The 22,262-nt window shown below is 49.9% G+C and overlaps 1 long non-coding RNA gene across 1 annotated transcript; it reads right to left on the bottom strand.

Moving 5' to 3' along the window:
* Positions 1–17,043: 17,043 nt before the first annotated feature.
* LOC118500428 lies at positions 17,044–17,220 on the bottom strand. Its single transcript, XR_004902986.1, has 2 exons — positions 17,177–17,220; positions 17,044–17,146 (listed from the first exon to the last, which is right to left on the bottom strand). It is a non-coding gene; the product is annotated as an uncharacterized LOC118500428 (long non-coding RNA).
* Between the last annotated feature and the right edge of the window lie 5,042 nt (positions 17,221–22,262).

The following is a 22,262-nucleotide window of genomic DNA, read 5'->3' as shown; positions in this document are numbered from 1 at the left end:
GCCATAGGAATTGAACCAAGCAGCCGAAGTCCCTGAGTCCAGGGTAGCATGTCTGAGAGCTTCAGGGAGAGAGAAAGGGGCCACATATCTTTGGGGCTGTTTATCCTTCCTGGCCCAAAGGAGCTCCTGATGCCACCCTAATGGGGTCTATGTCTGCTGCCTGGGTGTGCACCCTGGAGGACACCAACCAGACTCACCGTTTCAGAAGACCACCAGCCCTGGCTTTCCAGACCCACCAGCCAGCCGCCTAAGGCCCCTTTGCCTAGCCTGCTGCACTGGTTCTACGCTGGTGTAGTATCTGAGTTCGAGTATAAACAATGTGATGTTAGATGTGCGTCAGTTTAAGCTCTGCTCCGGGGGCAGACAGTTGCTCTGATGGTGAATTCACACTGAGAGGAGAAAGAGGGGGTGGAGGTTATTGGCCCTTGCATAGACAGCAGGGCCATTCTCCAGTCCTACTGGAGCTTCAGTTTTGTTCATTTATTTATTTTTTTAGAGAGAGGGGAAGGGAAGGAGAAAGAGGGAGAGAAACATCAATGTGTGGTTGCCTCTTGTGCGCCCCCTACTGGGGGCTGACCTGGCCCACAACCCAGGCTTGTGCCCTGACTGGGGATCCAACCTGAGACCCTTTGGAAGGCCAGTGGCACTCAGTCCACTGAGCCACACCAGCCAGGGCAGCAGAGCTTCGGTTTATTTCATTTCCCATGCATCCAGAGGCTGTGCCACTTAGCAGACTGCATGTTAGAAATGGGTCTTGTTGGTAGGAGTAAGTGGTGTTAAGTAAGGTGTGTGGATTGGCTGGAGCATTACAGAAACATGCCACCACCCTTGCCTAAACAGAGTGTAAGACTCCAGCCCCTCACAGGGCCTGCCTGTGGGATTTGAGATGGACTGGAAGGGGCAAGGGGGAATTTCTGGGATGTAGCAGTGTTCTCTGTGTATCTTGATGAGGGTGTTGTCACACTCATTGAAGAGCACAGACAGGATTTATGCACACTCTGTGTAAATTTTATCTGCAGTAAGGAGGCCAGAGAATCCCAGATAAAGATGATGGCGGCTGAGACCAGGGTACCAACAGTGCCGATGTAGACACGTGTGGTTTAGAGGTATAATGACAGAGCCGAGGGCTGCCTGTGAGAAGTGAGGGAAAGGCAGGAGTCAAGGAAAACTCCAGGTTCCAGGCTCCAGTGGTGGAGTAGGGGTGGGGGGGTCGGGAAGGTGCCATTCCCTTAGAGAGAGAACAGGTTTGGGGAGCAGGAAATCCGAAGTTCCCTGTAGCACACATTTAGTTTGAGATGCCAGTGAGAGGGCCAAGTGGACTCCTCAAGTAAGTCTCTACTAAAGGATCTGGAGCTCGGCGGAGTGAGCCAGAGATAAAATGGCATGATTCCTACAGCATCTAAATGGAGAGAGTGTGGACAGAGAAGGGACGGAGGTGCCTGAGGACCCACCAGCGTTTCGAGGTTGGTTGGAAGAGGAGCAAACGGTGACAGAGATTGAAGTGGACTGGCCAGAGAGGCAGCGGAAAAGCCAGGAGAGGGGGGCATCTCGAGGAGAAAACGGTGGCAGTGTGAAATGCTGCTGAAACCCTGAGTCTGATGACAGCAGCGGAGGGTCTGTTGGATGGGGGAGGAACACGTGAAACCCGCCGCAGGGATTCAAGCGGCCAAGTCTGGAACGTGGGCAATTCTGGGACAGTGACTGCATTTCTTCCAAGAGAAGTGCCAAGACAGAAAAAGGGAGGGAGGGTGAGAGAGGAGGATAACTGTGGGCGAAAAGAAATTTAAGGACTCTATCAGCCAAACACAATGAGTGGCTCTTGTTTGAATCTTTTGTTTTTTAAAGATTTTTTAATTTTTATTTTGAGAGAGAGGGGAAGGGAGGGAGAGAGAGAGAAACATCAACCGACTGCCCCGTGCATGCCCCTAACTAGGGCCCTGGCCCACAACCCAGGGATGTGCCCTGACTGAGAATCAAATTGGTGACCCTTCGGCTTGCAGGACCATGCCCAACCCACAGGGCAATACCAGTCAGGGCTCTTGTTTGAATCTTGAGCCAAACTAACCCACTATAAGACATTTATGGAGCAATCAGGGAAATCTGAAGACTGATATTAGGTAATATTAAGGAATTACTAATTTTCTTATTGACAATGCTACCATGGTCATATTTAAAAGTCATCACCTTATAGAAATCTGCCCTGAAGTACTGATTTATTTACTAATGATATAAATAACTGTGACTTGCATCAATATAACCCAGAGAGTAGAGGGGAGAGAAATTGTGGGGTTTGAGATGAAACATTAGCCACATGTTGATATTTATTGAAGTTGGGTATTCAAGTTCACAGACAGTCATTCTATTGTTCTCTTTATTATACTTATGTTTGAAAGTTTCTGTAGTTAAAAAAATAAGAAAGAAAAATTCAAAAGGAAAGTACCTGTTGGATTTGGCAAGATGGGTACCAGTAACTTAACAACAGCAATCTCAGTGGACGGAAGGCAGGTCGGGCTGGGTTGAGGAATGGGTGAGAAACGGACGCAACAAGGCTAGACTGCTCTCCCAAGGTTGCCGTGCCAGGGAGGAGGGACCTGAGGCTGTGGCTGGGGGATGTGAGGGTAGAGGGGTGCTGTGATAGGCAGGAGTCTAAGATGGCCCCCAAGATTCTTCTGCCTTGAGGTGTATGTGCACGCTTGAGTGCAGACTAATCAAATTCAAGGAGGAGGAGGTCATGGGAACCTCTGATCGGTAGCCAAGTCGGACAGATGTTGTAGGTAACCTGGAGACCTACTGCGTGTGGTTGGCATCTGAAGTGGTGGGGGTGGGGTGCAGTGTCCTGGGACTGAGCCCTGGGATCTGACACTATCTCCCAGTACTATGTCAGAACTGAGTTAAATTGCAGGATGCCCAGCTGGTGTCGTGGAGAATTACTTGGTGTGGGGAAAAACTCCCACATGTTTGGTGACCAGAAGTATCAGTGTGGAGCGTTCCTTGTGAGTAGTAAAGGAGACACGGGAAAGAAAAACACAGGAGAAGGACACACAGAAGAGCTAGGCTTTCTTCCCACAGAAGAAAAAAGAACTGTGTAGGATTTTCCAAAACACAAGCTGTCACCCAGCGCCTGACTGAGCCTCCAAGACACAGTGTTGGCCACGGTGAGGTGAGGGTCGCCAGACTGGCTTAGGTGGGGCACGTTCATGCTGGTGAGGCTGGCCGGAGCCTCCCTCCTGCCTCCGTGGCCACTGTGTTCATGGGCCCACTGATTAGGTTCCTGACCAGCTGTGGCTCATGGGAAACTCTCAGAACCCAGGATCACCATGTAACAATTTGTCCTCCGCTTGGGAAGCAGATGGAATGAACAAACTGTGACTATTAAGGAAGTTATACCAGAAGATAAATTATACATATTGCAACAAAGGGAAAGAGAACATGTGATATTTGCAAAATTCTTACAGGGATTTGTCCTTGTCCTGGGGGAAAAAAAATTTCTGGCTTGCTATTTAACATTTCTATCAGAAAGGTGAGGCTCTTCGTATTTCATATAAGACAAAACAGACATCGCATCATGCTGGGAGGCCACCTCTGCAGTGGCCTCAAACTAGTAAGAGTCACAGCCAAGTTATCACCAATTTTATCCCCAGGGCATAATAGCCAAGTATGGCTTCATATTATCTTAGATTGTAATAATGGGGCAGGGAGAAGCCTGTGAATGGTCCGGGTCTCTTGCCCTCAAATTTAAGACTAATTGCAATTAGAAGTATCAAAGGTGGGGCCCAGCTGAGGCTGAGATATATTCTTTAATTTTGTCCAGGTGCTAAAAGCAGAGAGAGAAGACGGTGGTGACACCCACAGGTAGGTGTGCCCTGATTGCTAAGCATTACCTTCCAAAGGAGGCTCCCTGATGGACGGTCACTCGGTCACTCAGTCACTCGGCACAGCGTTCTCTCACAACTGGGGCCCGTTCTAGGAGTCTAACCACATAGCGCCTCCTCATCACCAACCCTCCAGTCTCCCTCCTTCCACGGCCCCGCCCACGTGGCCAGGCCACCAGCCACTGCCCAGAGCCGATGCACAGCCTGACCTCAGGCAGCTTCTCCTTTGTGCACAACACACTGTAGCGCTGGCGGCCCTGGGATGGTTTCTCGTCTCTGTCACTGCAGGGAACAGGCAGCAGCGTCACAGCAATCGATGCCTGGCTGGGGCTGGCTGCTTGCAGGACCATCTGTTAACAGGCCTGTTCAGGGAGCTCAGAATTGTCTGAGAAATGACCTTGAAGGCTCATCCTGGGTTACCCGGCAACTAGCAAGCCAGCCGATGGCTCTCTGTCCCTAAGGAGGAGCTGTGCCTGAACTCAATTTCCCATGGGATGAGGGCGAGGTGGGGCACAGGGGCCGAGGCCTTCAGGCCAGCACTTTCCCAAACAGCTGACACTTCAGTTCAGGCTGCTTAGCTTTCATTCCTCACACTCCATCAACCCCAAGGTCGTTCCCATACTCGCCAATGAAAAGGGAAAACATAGCAAGAGACCAGGGTCCCTCTGTACCATGCTGCCTCCAGCCTCAGAGAGAGGCCTGGTGCTGCCGGCGTTTCTGCCTGTGAGTTTCCGTCTTCACCGAGACTCGCTGTGAGTCCCCGGAGGTCTTTGCGTGTCACAGGCTGGAGTCTTCAACCCTTGGGCAGCTGGTCCCAGGGACCTGCCCCTGAGGTGTGGGTGGAGGGAGGGGCAGCCGGAAGCCTGAGAAGGACTCCGGGGAAGGAACTGCAGGCTCAGCAGCTCACCTCGGCTTGAGGGCGTGCCTGGACCCAGTCCCTCTCCCACATGTGCCTTCTCCCCTTGACGACAGATGCTGCTGGGCAGACCTGACTTTGTGGCAAGGTCAGACAGCACTCGGCTCTCATCACATGGTCCCCAGGTGCCTCATGTCAGGCTTTCAGCCTCCCCCGGGGCCCAGCAGCTTAGGAAAGCAATGAGCTGTTTTGCAAAAGGAGAACAGTGGCTTGCAGAAGGAGGCACAGCCTTGCTCTAAAATCCTGGCCCCTGGGCTGAGCTTCGCCTCCGGGGGCTTGTCCCAGGCTCCATAAGGGCATCTCAATATGCCACAGACACTCGGGGCCTCATACGATTCTGGCTTTGGAGCAACTGTCATGTGTGAGGGCAGAGGTGAGGAGGCAGCCGGTCCTCCATGCCATCCAGGAACCCTGGGGACAGAGCTGCCCCCTGGGAGAGGACTGCACCACGCCTGCCTGGGAGATAGATACAAATTAGCTGAGGCCTTGGGACCCTGGACCTCTGCCCACAAGCCCTCCCCTTACCCAGAGCCCCTGTGTTGGGACCCTGAGCTCTACCTGCCTTTATTTCCACCCAAGGGATCAGAATGGGCCCCTGATTTTTTTAAAGGCTTATGAGTACTAGCGGAAACAGAGTAACACACCAGGTTCTCACTTGAGCGCACATCGGAAATCTCTGGGTAGGCAGCTTGCTTAAAATAGAACTGCCCAGGCCCCGGCGCTGAGAGTCTAAACCAGCAGAGCTGAGGTGGGGCTCAAATACACACTTTAACCGAGCTCGCCACCCTGTGATTCTCATTCAGGTAGTCTGCTATCTACACCGGTGGGATGCCTCAGGGTCAGGCAAGCCTGGGTCCACATCCAAGTTCTGTTCCTGTATTAGTCTGAAATCACTTCAGCTACAAGTCACAGATATCCAGAGTAACAGGGGTGTAAACAAGATAGTGTAGTTGTCTCACGTGAGTGTCCAGGAATGCAGTCCAGGGTGGTGTGGTGGTGCCACAACCAGTGAGGACATAGATTTTTTTCTTTTTTCTTTTTAATTGTATTTATTTATTTTTAGAGAGGGAAGGGAGGGAGAAAGAGAGAGAGAGAGAAACATCAATGTGCGGTTGCTGGGGGCCATGGCCTGCAACCCAGGCATGTGCCCTGACTAGGAATCGAACCTGCGATGCTTTGGTTCGCAGCCTATGCTCAGTCCACTGAGCTACGCCAGCCAGGGCTTGGACATAGACTTTTTCTACCTTCTTAACAGTCCCAAAATCCTCCACATTCAGCTTTTGCCTCTTGGTCCAAAATAGCTGCTGCAGCTCCAGCTATCATGCTTATGTTTCTTCTAGCAGGAACGAGGAAAGGGGAGGAGCACACTTCCTTCATTTAAAGGCAATTCCTAGAAGTTGCACTTACCACTTCTACTTATATTCTATTGGGCAGAACTCGGTCACATGGCTGGATATGCTGCAAGGGAGGAGGGAAAGTGTAGATGTTTGTTTACAAATGATGATTTAGGCACAGAGAGAGAGTAGGAAGGAGTTGAAAAACAGGGAGAGGGGGATGCAAGTGAAAGATGCGAGTAAAATCAGCTACCATCTCATGTATCTACTGCATTCCAGTCACTGTTCTAAGCACTTTATACATAACCATAATCCTAACATCCCTAATTTGCCATAATGGGGGCCACACGCCTACCCCAAAAACACAAAGACCGAAAGATTAGCCTTGCCCGCTTACTCCCTAAGTGACTTTCAGCAAGTTCTTTGCTGGTAAAAGAGAGTGGGAAGTCCATACTTAGTTCAGACCAGACCCAATTTACACTCCCCCCAAGACCTGGGTACAATGCCCCTCAAAACCCGGACAAAGTTAGGCCTCTGCCAGCCCGGAAGAAAGGGTATGTGCTGCCCTGATGTCTGTCAACCAGGTGCCAGCAGGTCAGCAGGGGTGTCTGTCCCACGAGACTGAGGTAAGCTTTGCTCAGACTCCGTCTTGTTTCCTGCAGACATGCTGGGGCTTTCTAGCTTGGGCCTCTGGCTTCTGCTGAATTCCTATGTCTGTGGGTGTTTGGGGCCTGGAGATGCAATTGCTGGACTCTGGCATCCCGGGGGGCAGGGGTGTTTGGTGCTGGCACAGTGCTGGGCAAAAACTGGGTGTTCCATAAATGCTTATTGAATAATGATGGCAATAACCATTATTTAACAAGTGCTCACCATGTGTCAGGCACTGTGCCCAGAGCCATTTAACAAAGACAACTGCCAGGATTTTCACTGACCAGTGAAGAAAGTGAGACTCACAAAAGTGAGGTACTTCCAAGGTCTCACACCAGATAAGGGGCAGAGCTGGGACTTGAAGCCACAGGTTTTTAACCACAGAGCTCGGCTGTCTGCAACCCTCAGTTAGCCACCCGTCTCCACCCACGTGTGCAGGAAAGTCCCAGCAGCCTGGAGTCTGGGCTGATGGTCCTGCGGACCGACACCATGGGGAGGACCCATCTTGTCTTGGCTTCCAAGGATGCAAATAACTGCTGGATACTCCTGTTCCGTCTCCTCTATTTCCTCCCCCCGCCGCCCACACCCCATCTGAGTGAGAGCCTGAACAGCACTGAATGGAGGCCATTTTCACCGTGGAGGAAGGGAGGGAAGGACGGGTCTCTCGTGCACAGGGGACTTGGAATTTCCAGAAAAGCAGAATAGCATACAGTTGAGAGCCTGGACTGTAGCCTGCCACTCCTCGGCTTTGTGACCTTGACCAAGCCAGTGAGGATTGAACAAGTTAATATACCTCACGTAAAACACGGAGAAGGGCCGGCGTGCCGTCAGTCTTGAAGCGTCAGCCATCATTAGGGCTACTTCAACTCAGGCTGGGGGCAGCAGATGCCAACCACCCAGAGAGGGCTGAGAACTGGTCCCTCTTCTTTCTTTTGACACATAATAAAATTAGTTTTTAATTAACAACTGGTAGCAAATGTAAAAATGTAATCTGTAATTCAGATTTAAAAAGTCACCAACAATCCCACTCTTCAAAGATCATCTTGCTATTCTTCTATTTAACCAATATCATAGTGATTCAGTGCCTGCTCCCCCCCGCCCCAGAGTGACTGGGATTTGTGGTTCTCCTGCCCATCAACACCTGGGCCACCCTGGGCCTAAATAGTCACCCAAGCGTCTGGGTTTGCTCATGAGGATGATGTCTCATAGACCAGTGACAGAGCTGAAGAACAGGCCACACAAGTGTGTCTGGCTTGTCCCCATAAACCCGGAGAATTTTACAAGCAAAGCACTTTAGTGACTTTTAAAAGGTGAATCAGAGCTGCCACCTCCTGCTTTACATCCTTTCCACAGCTTCCCGTTGCACTTAGGAAAAGGCCAAGACCCCCGCCGTGGCCTGATGCTCTACACCAGGGCGCCCAACCTGCTGGTGTCTCTGGGCCACACATTAAACACACAGACACTAACGGAAACTGATGAGGAAAAAAAAAAGGTCCATGCATAATTTTCATGATATCCACCACCACAGATAAGCAAAATTCCTCATGTAATAACCCTAATTATGCAGCAGCCCTTTTAATAATCTTTTAAAATCATCGAGTGGGTCCCAAGTTTGTGACCACTAATACAGAAAATGGACATATCTAAGTAATAAAACATCACTGATTTTTAAAATATTTGTTAGTATAAAAGTAAAAGAAAAGAGGGCAACATAAAACTAGTGGGATGTTTGACATTGTATTCGAGAAACTAGTGCATCAGTAGGTGGTTTGATAGAAGCAGCGGCAATTCACAGCGAGCTCTCAAGGGGCTCGTCAGATATTTTGGTTCTAATTTTACTCTTACTGCGTTTCATTCTTGAACATAGTTGCTCACCTATGTAGGTGCTGCCAAATAGCGATGGCATGAATAAGCCATGATTGTAAAGCAAGGGATATTTGTCTCCAGAAAGATAGGACCTACAAAAGTCCAGTAAAAAGACACGATCAAATTTGTCTTTAAGTTGAATGTCAGATTGCAGCCCTATGCATTCCGTTGGAAAATTGGCAGGTAACGTATTTATGTCGGCTGAAAATGGAGTCACAAATGTAGCAAAATATTGATTATTTTCCCGGAAATCTTGAAATCTGTGTTTAAATTCTTGTATCAAACCGAAAAGCAAGGCTGCATATTTTTTGCTGTTCACAGGACTGTGTTTAGCCAACGTGTCGAAATGCATAAAATTGTTTGCCTTAATTTGAGCTTGCCATCATTTCAGTTACATTTGGAACGCTGTTATGGTTTGAAACATGGTATTGATAAGTTGGTTTCCACCTTGAAGATGCATGTTTAACTCATTTAAACGAGAGGCTAAATCCACGAAAAATGCTGAATCTGTAAGCCAGTTTCCATCATCAAGTTCCGGCACAAATTTGTTTTTTGATACCATAAACGACTTGATAACATGTTGCAAATCATACAGTCTTTTCAACATTTGGCCTCGACTTAGCCATCTTCTGAAAAGTAGATGGTGTCGCCATAGTCGGCATCAGTACTTTTAAGGAATTCCTGGAACTGGCGATGATTCAATCCCTTGGCTCTTATGCAATTCGCAGTCTTGATGATTTGCATGATGTTATCCATTTTTAAAACTTTTGTGCATAAATTTTATTGATGGACTATGAAATGACACTTCATCAAACGTGAGTTTTGGGTAGCAGTTGCATCATCTTCTGTTAATTGTACAAGCCCTCCTCTTTTCCCTGACATCACACCATCAGGGCACGTCAGTAACTATGCCAGATACGTTGACAATGGACAAAGAAAATCACTTTAATATATTTTTTACTGCTTTGTATAAATCTCTTGATTTAGTTGTGTCTTTTAATGGCACTAAAGAAGCCATTTCTTCAGTGACATTGTATTTGTCATCAATATCTCTAGTAAAAATGGCAAGTTGAGCCATATGTCCAGCTTCAGTGCTATCATCCATCGCCAAAGCATAAAATTTAAAATCAGCAGCTGCCCTGGCTGGTGTGGCTCAGTGGATTGAGTGCTGGCCTGCAAACCAAAGGGACACTGGTTCGATTCCCAGTCAGGGCACATGCCTGGGTTGTGGATCAGGTCCCCAGTAGGGGGTGTGAGAGAGGCAACCACATACTGATGTTTCTCTCCCTCTCTTTCTCCCTCCCTTCCCCTCTCTCTAAAAAGTAAATAAATAAAATCTTTTAAAAATGTATCTTTAAAAAATTAAATAAAATTAGCAGCTTTACTCTCCAAACATTTTTTGATAGATTTTCTAATTTCTTTAATTTGCCTGGCTATAGTCTGGTGAGAAAAACTGATTTTAGAAATATCCTCCTTTTTTCAGGACAAATTGTATCTGCCATGCTTTCTATACATTGCTTAAAAAACTCACCATCGGTAAATTCTTTTGATTTTTTTGTTATTAAGTGTGCTACCACATAACTAGCTTTTACAATGGAATCCACCCAAGTTGTAACTTTCTGAAAAATTTTTTGTTGAGAAGACAGACTTTTCTCCAGTTCTGCCATTTTGTCCTAACGACACAATCCTTCACACGCATGGAACTTGGCAGCATGTTTTTGCATATGATGCCTTTTCAAATTACAGTCTCTGGAAACTCGCACAAATTCCCTACAAATTAAGCAGAGTGCCTTACTATTTGCCTTGACAAAAAAGTAGTCACCTGTCTACTTTTCATTGAACAATCTTCCTTCATCTGTAATTTTTCTTGTTTGGAGTTCTTTTTTCTTTTGAGACTTTGTAGAAGCCATGTTGGGATTTTAAAAATAGTAGTAGATAAGGGATTTTGTTGACTTTTATTATGAAAACTGACTGACAGGAAAGTAGAAAGCAAGGTTTGGGCCCTTCCCAAACAAGCGGGCACGGATGGGGGTGGATTGTAAACATCTTAGTGGGAGGCACCACTAAGGTGTGGGAGTGCCTTTAATAATCAAGTAAGAATGCTTACCTGACTTCTAAATAACATTAAACACTTAACGTTGCAATGGCAAGTTGAAATATTATTGATAATCGCTGCCTCGCCAATCCCCATGAGCACATGGAAAGTCTGATGGTGTCAGTCCCACTGTCTGCTCTCGGAAGATAGCACATCAGGAGCCAAGCTGCACGACACCACAAAACGGAACCCAGGTGTGCGTACAAATAGCAAGAACACGTGTGTTTATTTTACGTGACATTGCAACACGAAATCATGAAATAACTCATAATGTTTTGAGTAAATTCATGATTTTGTGTTGGGCCGCGTTGCTGCCATCCTAGGCCGCATGTGGCTGCGGGCTGAGGGTTGGACGCCCCGGCTCTACACGGTGGCCAGTGCCAGAATCCTGGCCTCCACACCTTACTGTGTGACTTTGGACAATTTATTTAAAACTTCTAGCCCTGGCTGGCGTAGCTCAGTGGATTGAGCGCGGGCTGTGAAGCAAAGTGTCACAGGTTCGGTTCCCAGTCAGGGCACATGCCTGGGTTGCAGGCCACGGCCCCCAGCAACCGCACATTGATATCTCTCTCTCTCTCTCTCTCTCTCTCTCCCTCCCTTCCTTCTCTAAAAATAAATAAATAAAATCTTTAAAAAAAAACAAACTTCTGCACTTCACTTTTGTTGTGTAAAATGGAAACAACAGAACCTATATCACAGAACTGTTATGAGGGTGAGGCAGGGTAGTGAGAAGCTAGGAAAATTCCTTGACGAGTGGAATGGGGAAACTGAGACAGACAGCTGAACAAACTGTCAGAGCAATTTATAGCCAGATAAAGCAAGCCACCAAAACCAGATGAGCAACGTCAGGGTCACCTGCAATGACTAACGACCCCCTGCCCTGGTGCTGGCCAATCAGGAGAGACCTTGACCCTGAAAGAGCACACCTGGAAAACTGATGAACAGTCTGCCCAAACCCTCCCCTGAGACCTCCCCTAAGACTCCTGCCTGCAGGAGACAACAGCCCTCAAGACAAAGAACCCAGCACCTGTGCCTTCCCTCCCCTCTGTTCCCCCACAGGTGTGTATCCTCTAAATTCTAAGGGTCCCCATGAGGCTGGCAACCAGAGAAGCAATGGGCAGTGGCAGCCCATCCCCAGCTAACCCCCTGACCCTGTCTGCAAGGCCCCCTTTTTTCTGACTTCCCAGTGAGCCAGAGCAGCCCCGCCTCGGCTCCTTTCTTTCCTACAACATTCCTCGAGAACCCAAGCAGCACCGCCCAGGTGTCTCCTGTTGCTTCTCCCATGCTGAGCCCTTCCTTGTTTCGATGTCCCCAGCTTTAATAAACACACCCTCAAAGTCACCTGGATCCATATTACGAAATCTTTCCTGCACTAAATCAAGAATCCATACAGCACCGGCTGGCCCTAGGCAGACCTGCTCAGGGCCAGGTCCCCTGTCTAGGGAGGGCAAATATGCTAAGTGAAGTGCTCAGAGCGGCGCCTGGCATGTGGAAAGCCCTTGAGGCACATTAGTAGCTCTTAGTATCATCATTCTGACCCATTATTCCCTTTGCCCTCTCCTAAGACGCACACCCCAGGCAGCCTGCCTGTGAGCCCCCACTTGCAGCCCCTCTGCCTCAGGATGTCTGACAGTGTCCAAAGGCCAAACGACAGGGCAAGGCTTCTCCTCGGATGCCTTCTTTGTTTTATGAGCGGGTGGGGATGGCAGGTCTTTCCAGAAACCCCTGTCTCATTGACCAGAACAGAATCCCACCCCTGCTCCTAAACAAATAACCAGCAGAGGGGAAATAAATGGAACGCCCTAGTTATACAACGCCTGAACAAATCCATCTTCTGTCAGCTTTGACCACTGCTTCTCAAACTCCAGGTGCATCAGAATCACCTGGAGAGTTTGTTGAAACACAGATATCTGGGCCCCACCCCCGCCGGCTAGATTAGGTAGGTCTGCGGCTGAGTCAAGAATTTGCATTCTCACAAGTTTCCAGACGCTGCTGATGCAGATGGCTAGGAACCACACTTGGAGAATCTTGGCAGGGAAGAGGGATCAATATCTACACCAAAAATGTAAGCCAGTATCCGACTGGCCCTGGAGATTGAGATGGGTGTGTGCAAACCCCAGCACGACCGTGACCATGTGAAGACCTTCTAGAGATTTCTGCCAGTTCTCGGGCTATGTTCTCATGGCCACTGCCCTGCTTCTGCTGATTTCTTGCAGCTGTTGCCTTTGTTTCTGACCTGGAATTGAACCAAATGGGGGACAAGGGAGGGAGAATATTTCCCCCTGCTCCCAGAGCAACCGTGTGAGCGGGACTTTTGCTAAAGACACAGCACACAATGGAAAGTAGCACGAGAGACATTCCTGTTCTTAAAAGCCCCAAGGCCGCCCTGACACTGAGAAGGTTCTCACGTTCTCACAGCCCTTAGCTCCACACAGGGCCCAGCCACCGCCCTCCCTTCCCCTCCTTGCCTCCCCCTACACACCCCTCCTTCCCAGGCTCCTTAAAGGAATCACTGAGGGTTTTGAGCCTCAGAGGCAGAGAACCTGCTGGCCAGGTGGGGTAACCCCTAAAAGACATCCAGAGGCACCAGTTTGGGGGACAGGGGTTTAGAAAACTCCGGGAAGACAGTATCTTTTAAAGGAGTTTAATTTCATCTCCCCAGATCCTGGGAAAGCGACCATGCCCTTCACTGAGGGTGCGCAGGGAGGCCCAGTGACAGGGGGAGAGGGACTCTCTTGGATGTCCGAGCATTCCGAAATCTCCATTTCCAGCGCACCGGGAGGAGTCCGGAGGGAGGCGCTGGTATTTAGAATGCTTCCTTCTCAGGAGAGGAGACCCTGCATTGTTAAATAAAAGGCCCTTCTGTTCCGAGGCCCCTCGTTGGGTTTGGCCTAGCAAAGGCAGCTTGGTCGGGAGTTTCAGAGGAGGGGCTGGGAAGGGCCAAAATGCTCTCACTGTTGTTGGAGTCAAGAGCGAGCATGGGAAGGCCCTGGGGGCGATGAGGCGTGGGGAAGCTGTGAGGGAAAGAGGGAAGGTGGAAACTGAGCCAGCAGCTGGGAGCAGGCAGCACAGCCAGGGCAGCAGGGAAGGGGTGGGGTGAAGGATGCATGAGGACCTGGTGGCCACAGCACAGGGATGTCCCGGTGCCACTTGTAGTTGTGTGCTGAGCAGCGCTATCACTCCCAGAGACCCACACATCCTCAGTGAAATTCTGCTCGCAGAGCAGCCTGCTATCCATGGTTTCTTGGGAGAAGAAATGGGCTGCATCCTACACCTGAGTCAACTCCAGGCTGGAAATAAAGGGAACAGCTGCTACAATTCAGCAGAAGCAGGAAACCAGAGCCCCATGATTGTAAACCTGAGAGAGAAATTGCAGAGGTCTGGGGGACGGTGAGGGATGGGGTCTAAGCTAACCTTATTTCAATCCCCATGAGCTGGAAACCCGCAGCTAAGCCTGGGTTCCGCCATTGCCATCAGGCTGGATGCCCCTGCTTTCTTGCTACAGAAGTCTGTTTTGTTCAGGTGAGAGGGTGGAGGTGGGGGGGCACTATGATTGGTCAAAGATAATTATATGTGTTTCCACTCCCCTCTGCTGTGATTGGGTTGGGGTAGGCATGTGACTCTGTTCTGGCCAATGAGACAGAAGGGACAGTCCCCCTTGGGGCTTTTGGGGGTACATTTATTAGAGAGGACTTTCCTCTCTAATAAAAGGAGAGAGGGGATTTAGGGCAAGCCCTTTCCCAGCTTTCTCTCCTAAGATACTGTCTGTGGCAGAGCAGCTGAGCCGTTAAAAGTGGAGGCTCCAGAATCAGGGTTAAAGGCATGAACCTGCCTCTGATTATCTGTATGATCTTGAACAAGTTTCTTGAACTTTCTGCCTCCTGTTCCTCCTCTGCAAAATGAAAATAATAACAGTACGTTTCTCATAGGGTTGTTGTGAATATCAAATGAGTGAATACACCCAAAATGTTTAGAGCGTTCTGGCACACCATGAGCACCCAATACATGGTAGCTGTTATTCTTTTGTTCTCTATGGATATGATGCTGTATTCATAGAGAACAAAGCCATCTTTCAGCCATGAAGTAGGGACCCTTGACATGGAAGATGGAAAGACAGAAAGGAGTATTGATTCAAAAACATTCTACCTCAAGACCTGTGAAGATAATAATAATCACTTCTCAGCCTTTTGACTAAGATCAAGTATGAATACAATAAAACCCCCCACTATTTAGGCAACTTTTAGTTGAGTGTTGTTACTTGCAACCTAAAGCATCCTAACCAACTGGTACATTTGCCTGATGACCTGTATTGATTTATGAGGATAAAGAAAACCATCTAGTACATGGGAACACTCATACTTATTGATGAGAATACTCACCAAGGAGACAAACTGGCATTGATTGCTGGTTAATCTCAAATATTTAGTTTCTCCTTCTTTCTTTAATAAAAAGAACTGCCATTGTTTAGCTGGGCACATACTGCCTAGCTAGGAACTATATGTCCTTTGTAAGTAGGTGAAGCCGTATGCCCAAGTTTGAGCCAAAGGAATGTGAATGGAAGTGGTGTGTAGGCTACATCCAGGTTTGGCCCCTGAAAGGACTGGGCAGGCCCTCCCCTCACTCTTTCTTTGCTGGGGGGAAGATATCAAGAGCTGGAGCAGTCACCTTGGATCCAGAGTTGGAAGAGCCATTTTGTGGGTGGGCAGAGCAGACCCACCAGCCCCGAGCCACCTACTTCTCACCTCTTACATACACAAAAAAGAAACGATATTGTTTAAATAACTGCATTTTTGGATCGCTCCCCTACTGCAGATCTCTCTGAGGTTACAGAGTATCAGGTGGAAAGAGTGGCACCAAATACTGTTCTGTGGTTAGTACTGTGGCCCTATGTATCAGTTAGCTATTGCTGCATAACAAAACACCCAAAACGTAGGCCTGAAAACAATGATTTGTTATTTCTCACAATTTGGTGGGTTGATTGCCTTCTTATGCTGGCTTTTCCAGGGATTGTTTGTGCACCTGCATTCACTTGGAGGAATGAACCCAGCTGAGGGCTGGATTCATCTGGGAAAGTGGGATCGCTAGACCTCCCTCTCCAAGTGGTATTACATCCTCCAGGAAGATAGTCCAAGCCAGGTTTTCTCACATGGTGGTTCCATTAGAGCTTCAAGAGAAAGTCCCAAAGGACAGTACTCATTCAATCTTTGTCTGTGTCACGATTGCTGATACTTTATTGGCCAAAGTAAGTCACATGGCCAAACCAAGAATCAACATGGAAGGATATAGATACCAGGAGGCTTGATTCACTGAGTCATTTGGGTAACAATCAACCTCACCCTCTCATGCCCCATGAATTCTGGAAGCTCATTAAGGATAATTAGAAATCCTAGTGCAATGCTCATTAGGACCATCTGCACAGGGACTAATTACCCCCTAGGAACAGGAAAAATTAAAATTCATTCCCTTATTTGGCTATCACCTAGCTTCAAAGAATTGTTTCAGGTTGTTTATGTAAATACAAAAGGGTTTTAAATGATAAAATTTAAAAGGAGTATCGGAGAGAATCACAACAGAAGGAACATCAAGGCAGGAACAAAAGAAAAAGGCAGACCAGGAGGAGGGTCAGAACCGATGCACAGGGCCCAGGGGGCCGTGCTCCTGCCAGGAGAGGGCACCAGGGTCTCCGGAGGGTGCTGGGGCAAGATCAAGGGGTGGTCAGGGCTCACAGTGCCCTCAGCGGTCCTGGGATCTGTCTCCTGCTCCAACAGGGTTTGGACGGAACAGACCTAGGGACGCCGCTTCTTTCCGACTACCCTCCAGCCTCTTTTCTAGTCACCACCTTTGGAACCGCCTCAGCCACCCGCAGCCTCCGAGACCAGCCAACACTGTTTTTGACCTTAATTCTTCATTGCTAGCAACCATGAACTCCCATATCCATCAGAATTACTCCACCGAAGTGGAGGCGTGCGTCAACCGCCCGGCCACCCTGCCTCTGCAGGCCTCCTGCACCCACCTCTCTCTGGGCTCCTGTTTCCACCGTGATGATGTGGCTCTGCAGGGTGTGGGCCACTTCTTCTGAGAGTTGGCTGAGGAGAAGCACGAGGATGCCACCTTGGCCTCGGAGAAGAACCTGACACAGGCCCTTTTGGATCCGCATACGCTGAGTTCTGTCCGCACAGGCCCGCATCCCTGTGACTTTCTGGAGAACCATTTCCTGGGTGAGGAGGTGAAGCTCATCAAGAAGATGCACGACCACCTGACTCTGACATCCGCAGGCTGGGCGGCCCCTGGGCTGGGATAGGTGAGTACCTATTCAAAAGGCTCACCCTCAAGCATGACTAGGATGCCTTTGGAGCCCAGAGGCCTTTTAGGGGCCCCTCTGCAGTTCCCTGGTATCTGGCTTTTGCCTGAGCCTCTCCCCGAAACCACTAGACACCCTTTTAACCACGCTGGAACCCTCTCTCATGCATTGGGCCAAATGGAAACAATTAAGTTTTTGCAGAAAAAAAAGGAAGGAAGGAAGGGAGGAAGGAAGGGAGGGAGGAAGGAAGGAAGGGAGGGAGGGAGGGAGGGGTCAGGGCAACCTTCCCCTATATTCCACTTCTGACTGAGTCCGTTTTAGTCCTTGGCTTCCAAAAGTACCTCAGCTGCTCCAGGCTGGCAGAATGAGATGGGGTCAAAGTCAGTGGGTATGAGGGTCTCCCTATGATCCCAGACTGGGCTGTCCCTAAGAAATGGGCGCATCTAGCCGAAGGCTGAAGGTGCTGTTGGAAGAGCTATGTCAGGCTGGGACGCACTTCATGCTGCCTCCAGTCCTCGCTGCCCAGATGCAGAAGCTGGGGGAACGGCGAGGAGCAAAGGGGGAGGAGAGCTGCTGAGGGGAGGCTAGCAGGGCCTGCACGGGTGGGCATTATGTCCATGCCTCTTCAGACACAGCCACCACGGGCTGGAAGAGAGGCTTCAGCTGACTTCAATAGTGCTGGGAGGCAGGGAAATCTCAGTGATTGAGGCTCATATTTCTGAAGATTCACCTGAGGGCTGATGTGAGAGCCAATCTCCACTGTCTCCAGCAGTCCCCACCTCCTATGGATCGGGTCCTTGTATAGGCCCCTCCCACATTAAACAGGGCTGCCCTGGGTGACCAGTGGGATATGGCAGGGGAGATGGCAGGTGATTTTCAAGGCTATGCCATTAACGACGTGGCTTCGGCCTCACTCTCCTGGCTGGGGAAGCCAGCGCCACGTGGTAAGCCTACACAGGCAGCCCTATGGAGAGGCCCATGAGGCGAGGACTGAGGCTGCCTGCCAGCCACCAGCACCCACTTGCCCGCCACGTGAGTGAGCCACCATGGGAGCAGGGACTGCAGTCCTGAGTGACATCTTGACCACAACTTCCCGGGAAACCCTGAGTCAGAACCACTAGCCGCCTGCTCCCGGATTCCGATCCTCGGAAGCTGTGTGAGAGAATGAAGGTTTACCATGGCCGAGTCCGGGGGCGGTCAGCGGCCTAGCAACAGATGACTAGCAGCACTGAGGATGAGCATGTCCTGGACTTGGAATGTCTGTCCAGAAAGAAGTCACAAAGGGTGACTTTGATCACAAAGGATAAAACTTGGTGGCTGAGACTTGCCTCAAAGGGACCTCGGGCCCCAACGGCAGCCATGCAGACCCCCCCCCCCAGCTCCCCCATCCAGGCGATAAGAGGAGGGGGCTCCTCCACCAGTTGAGGGAAGAATCCCAAACCCTTGGAAACAGCTGCCAACTTCCATGTCCTCTTAGGGTACGTCCTGCTTCATCGTCCTGCAGGCCAAAATAAATTGACAACCCCTCTGATATTCAAAATACCAGGATTTCTGAGTGCCCATCCTAGAGGCCTCTTCTTCTCCTGAGGTCATTCCAAGGATCCCAGAGTCTTGGATCTACCAATCCGAAGGAAGCCATCTTGATTAGATTTTCCTAGTAAAGGAAAAAAAAAAACCCCACAAACAAACCAGAAAAGCTGGTCTAGGCCACAGAGGAGACCCAGTTCCCAGCTGCACAGCCTTCCCCAATCCAGCGGTTTCAGCAGTTTCTCAGCGCATACCTGAGGAAGCGAAGTATCGCCTTCACAAAACACCCAGGGGCCCATCCTAGGACTGACTCAGGGGTGTCCCAATTTGTTAGAGCAACGAAACCCAGGCCATTGGTACAAGCTGCCCGGACTGCTGAGTCAGAGTGCATGCTTCCCGGGAAGCAAAGGGAGACTCCGGCTTGTGCTAACAGCAGGGGACTTCTCCTGTCTGGACTTGCCATTTCCCTCAGGGAAAGGTAGGCTTCTGAGGGTTTATCATTCTTCTTCTCTTTTCTGCCTTCTAATTTTCCACGTGCTCTTCACCCCACCACGTCTGCTTCACCCCCAGCACCTCTCACTGCCTGCAGACCCACGGTGCTCAGAGACCTTTACCCCCAGGATCCACTTCCCAAGTCGTCCCACTCTTTTCTCTCAAAGATTCCTCTTTCTGGAAAATGCTGATGGGCTTGGCCGTTGCACCGTCTTCTGGTGACCTCTGTCCTCCTGATGTCACAGTCATTGTGTAGGGAGGGACAGGGGCTCTCGCCCAACCTCACTCCCCACCTGCCAGGACAGGAGGGAGGTTTTCTTCCACAGTCCTGGGCCCAGCACACAGGGAGGGGACAAGGAGCCACGGTAGGGCCCTCCTGGGAATCTCTGCCCAGTCCCCAGTGGGACAAATGCACCCTTGGGTGGCCCCACACCACAGCCCCCATGACCACTTGTGTCCCAGCCCAGATCTTACCACCACAATGGCTTTCAGGACCTGCCCTCCCATCTCCATCCCTGGGCCAGCTGCCCCCGTCCCGGAGCAGGGGCCTCAGCTGAAGAGGGAAGTGGGGTCACTCCAGAGAACCTTGTCTGCCGAGCTGGGGTGGGGCTGAGTTTGCAGTTATTCCCAGTACATTCTGGGGACTTTCTGGGAAGAGCTGGGGAGGTGCTTTATGCTCCAGGCCTCTGTGAGTGTGAGCTTATAGGAAGGCCAGAGAAATGGCGAGGTCCAGGGGACGCACCTCAGCCATCCTCGGCCTCAGCATTGCCAGGGTACAGCCAAGGGGGGTGGGGGCACAGCCTTCCCACCCACACACCACCGCAGAAGAGGAGGAGTCTACTTCCCCACCTGGGACGTGGGAATAATAAGGAGATTATAGAAGTAATGCCTTCATTCGGCCTCTGATGAGGTGAATTTTCCAAAGGGAGCTGACACACTGGTAGGCAGGTCAGGCTTGGGGTGAAGTGAGACCCTGGATTTCAGAGCTCAGCCTCAGAGAGGCGGCTCTGAGTCCTGGCAGCAAAGCCAGGCAAGCAAAGACAAGGACTGATTTTTTTGGCGCTCATAAATCTGTCTAGAGACCCTCAGGAACATGATTTGTGTGCCTGGCCACGCTGGTCGAATGAAAAAGTGACTGAATAGGTGAATGACAGAATTCGTGGTTCTAGCTGAAATCGCTTGGGGAAATGGCACTGTGAAATTGTGAAATCATAAAATCTGACTCCTAGTGGTCAACAATGGTCGAAAACTGGGAGCTGCCCCTCCGCACCCCCAGCCCCGGAACCCCTTGTGGTGCTCCTGAGATTTGCCTCAGCGCCACCTGCTGGCGGGCACTGACTCTGGCCAGTTCCTACTACAATTGGGAGTCTGTCACCTGGATGGCAGAGGAGATAACAGAATGGGGACCAGTCTCTCCCCAGGAACAGCTTTTAACTGACGTATTCTGAGGGCCAGTCAAGAAAACATAGCAAAGCCTTGGAAAAGACAAAAGAGATTCCTGAGTTTCCTTTCAGAGGAGGGCTGGGTGTCGGCTGGGTGTCCTCTAATGACGACTTGATTCTTTAAGGGTGAGTGAGACTGATTACCTTTGACCGACTTTGTAGCTCCATAGGAACGGAGGTAACTTGTTCACAACAGAAAACAATGCGAGTGATTCCTGTCCCTCACGGTGCCAAGGGAGTCTGTCCAGTAGAGAATGTTAACACCTGAAGCCAAAGTCTCATTCGAACCATTTTCAACAACTTGCTGATTCCTTGTCAATAAATGAGCTGAAGAAAATCTTTGACGTGTGTTCACTTTTTTTATTTGTATGAGGGTCAAAATTTTACCTTTTTAAAAGAATTGATTTGAGAGAGAGAGAGAGAGAGAGAGGCATCAATCTGTTGTTCCACTTCCCTCTGCATCCATTGGGCGATCCTTGTCTGTGCTCGGACTGGGGACCACCCAGGCAATGTTGGCGTACCGGGACAACGCTCTGACCAACTGAGATGCCCGGCCAGGGCCAAGATTTTACCTTTTTAAAAATTATACTTGAGCAGATGCTTGGCCCCCAAGGAAGCTACATTCTCTCACACCTTCCTTCCCTTCCTGCCCCTCACCTGTTCATGCGGCACCAGCAACAGCATCCTCTGGGTCGTCACCACCGTGCCCAGCACAGACTTCAAGGACACGCTGCCCTGCAGCCTCTTCCTCCAGACCTCCGGCTCCCAAAGGCGGGGTCAGGTCTGACTCTCACTGGACCTGCAGAGCTCAGTCAATGCTGTTGAATGAATGGATGAATGTAGTTAGTTTGGACCACACTTCACGGCTGAGGAAGGAGCCTGGTAAACAGGAAGCCAGGTATACATGGGACATAACAGTTCTTTTTTTTTACTTTATGTTTATTTTACTGAGTCTATTGGGGTGACATTGGTTAATGAAACCCTACAGGTTTCCAGGGTACAGCTCAACAAAACATCACCTGCCTACTGTGTCCTGCGCTCACCGCCCACAGTCAAGTCTCGCTCTGTGCCCTTTTGCCCACTTCCACCTCTTCCCACCTCCAGGGCAGAACACTTCTGAGTCTCAGCTGCCACATCTGTGGAGCGAGGACAATATTTCCTATGTGTTGAGCATGCAGATGGGAAGGGAATCTTAAGTAACTGCTGCATGTCTTTGATTTCCCCTCTTTAAATCCTTTCTAGCCCTGCCTCTCAGCACACCCCCAGGACACTACACACCGGAACAGAGTCATTTCCTCTGGCTCCCCACCCTGCCAGGCCCACAGACAGTGTTCGGTTAATTCTCCCTGCCTTGTTAATGAAGGAGAAGGGAAGGGGGGTGGCTTGAGGGGTGGAGGTGCACCTCATAGGGTGGACAAGAAGCAGGACTTACTTAGCAGGAGCCTTGGGCACAAATGCTGGGGCAGAAGAAGGGAAAGGCAGGGGTACCTGAAAACCAACAGTGAAACTCCAAGAGAAAAAACAGAGGGAGAGAGAGGCTGGAAAAGGCTGGATTTCAAGTAGCTGCAAGTCCCCACTCCAGCCCCAACCCATCCCAAGTCAAGGGAGTCCAACTGCCTTTCTGGCTGCTAAAGTTTCAACAGCTAAGAAACGCTGACTCCTTAATAACTGGGATTGGTGCGCCACCTCGTGGCTATTTCCAAAACTGCTCACTCCAGCTGAGCAGTGCCCAGATGCCCAAGGGCAGAGGGAGCCAAACCAACTTTTCC

The sequence above is a fragment of the Phyllostomus discolor genome, chromosome 5, assembly GCF_004126475.2.
Source record: "Phyllostomus discolor isolate MPI-MPIP mPhyDis1 chromosome 5, mPhyDis1.pri.v3, whole genome shotgun sequence".
Classification (NCBI taxonomy): Eukaryota; Metazoa; Chordata; class Mammalia; order Chiroptera; family Phyllostomidae; genus Phyllostomus; species Phyllostomus discolor.
The sequence above is the reverse complement of the archived record's forward strand: the minus strand, read 5'-3'. Positions and strand labels throughout refer to the sequence as shown.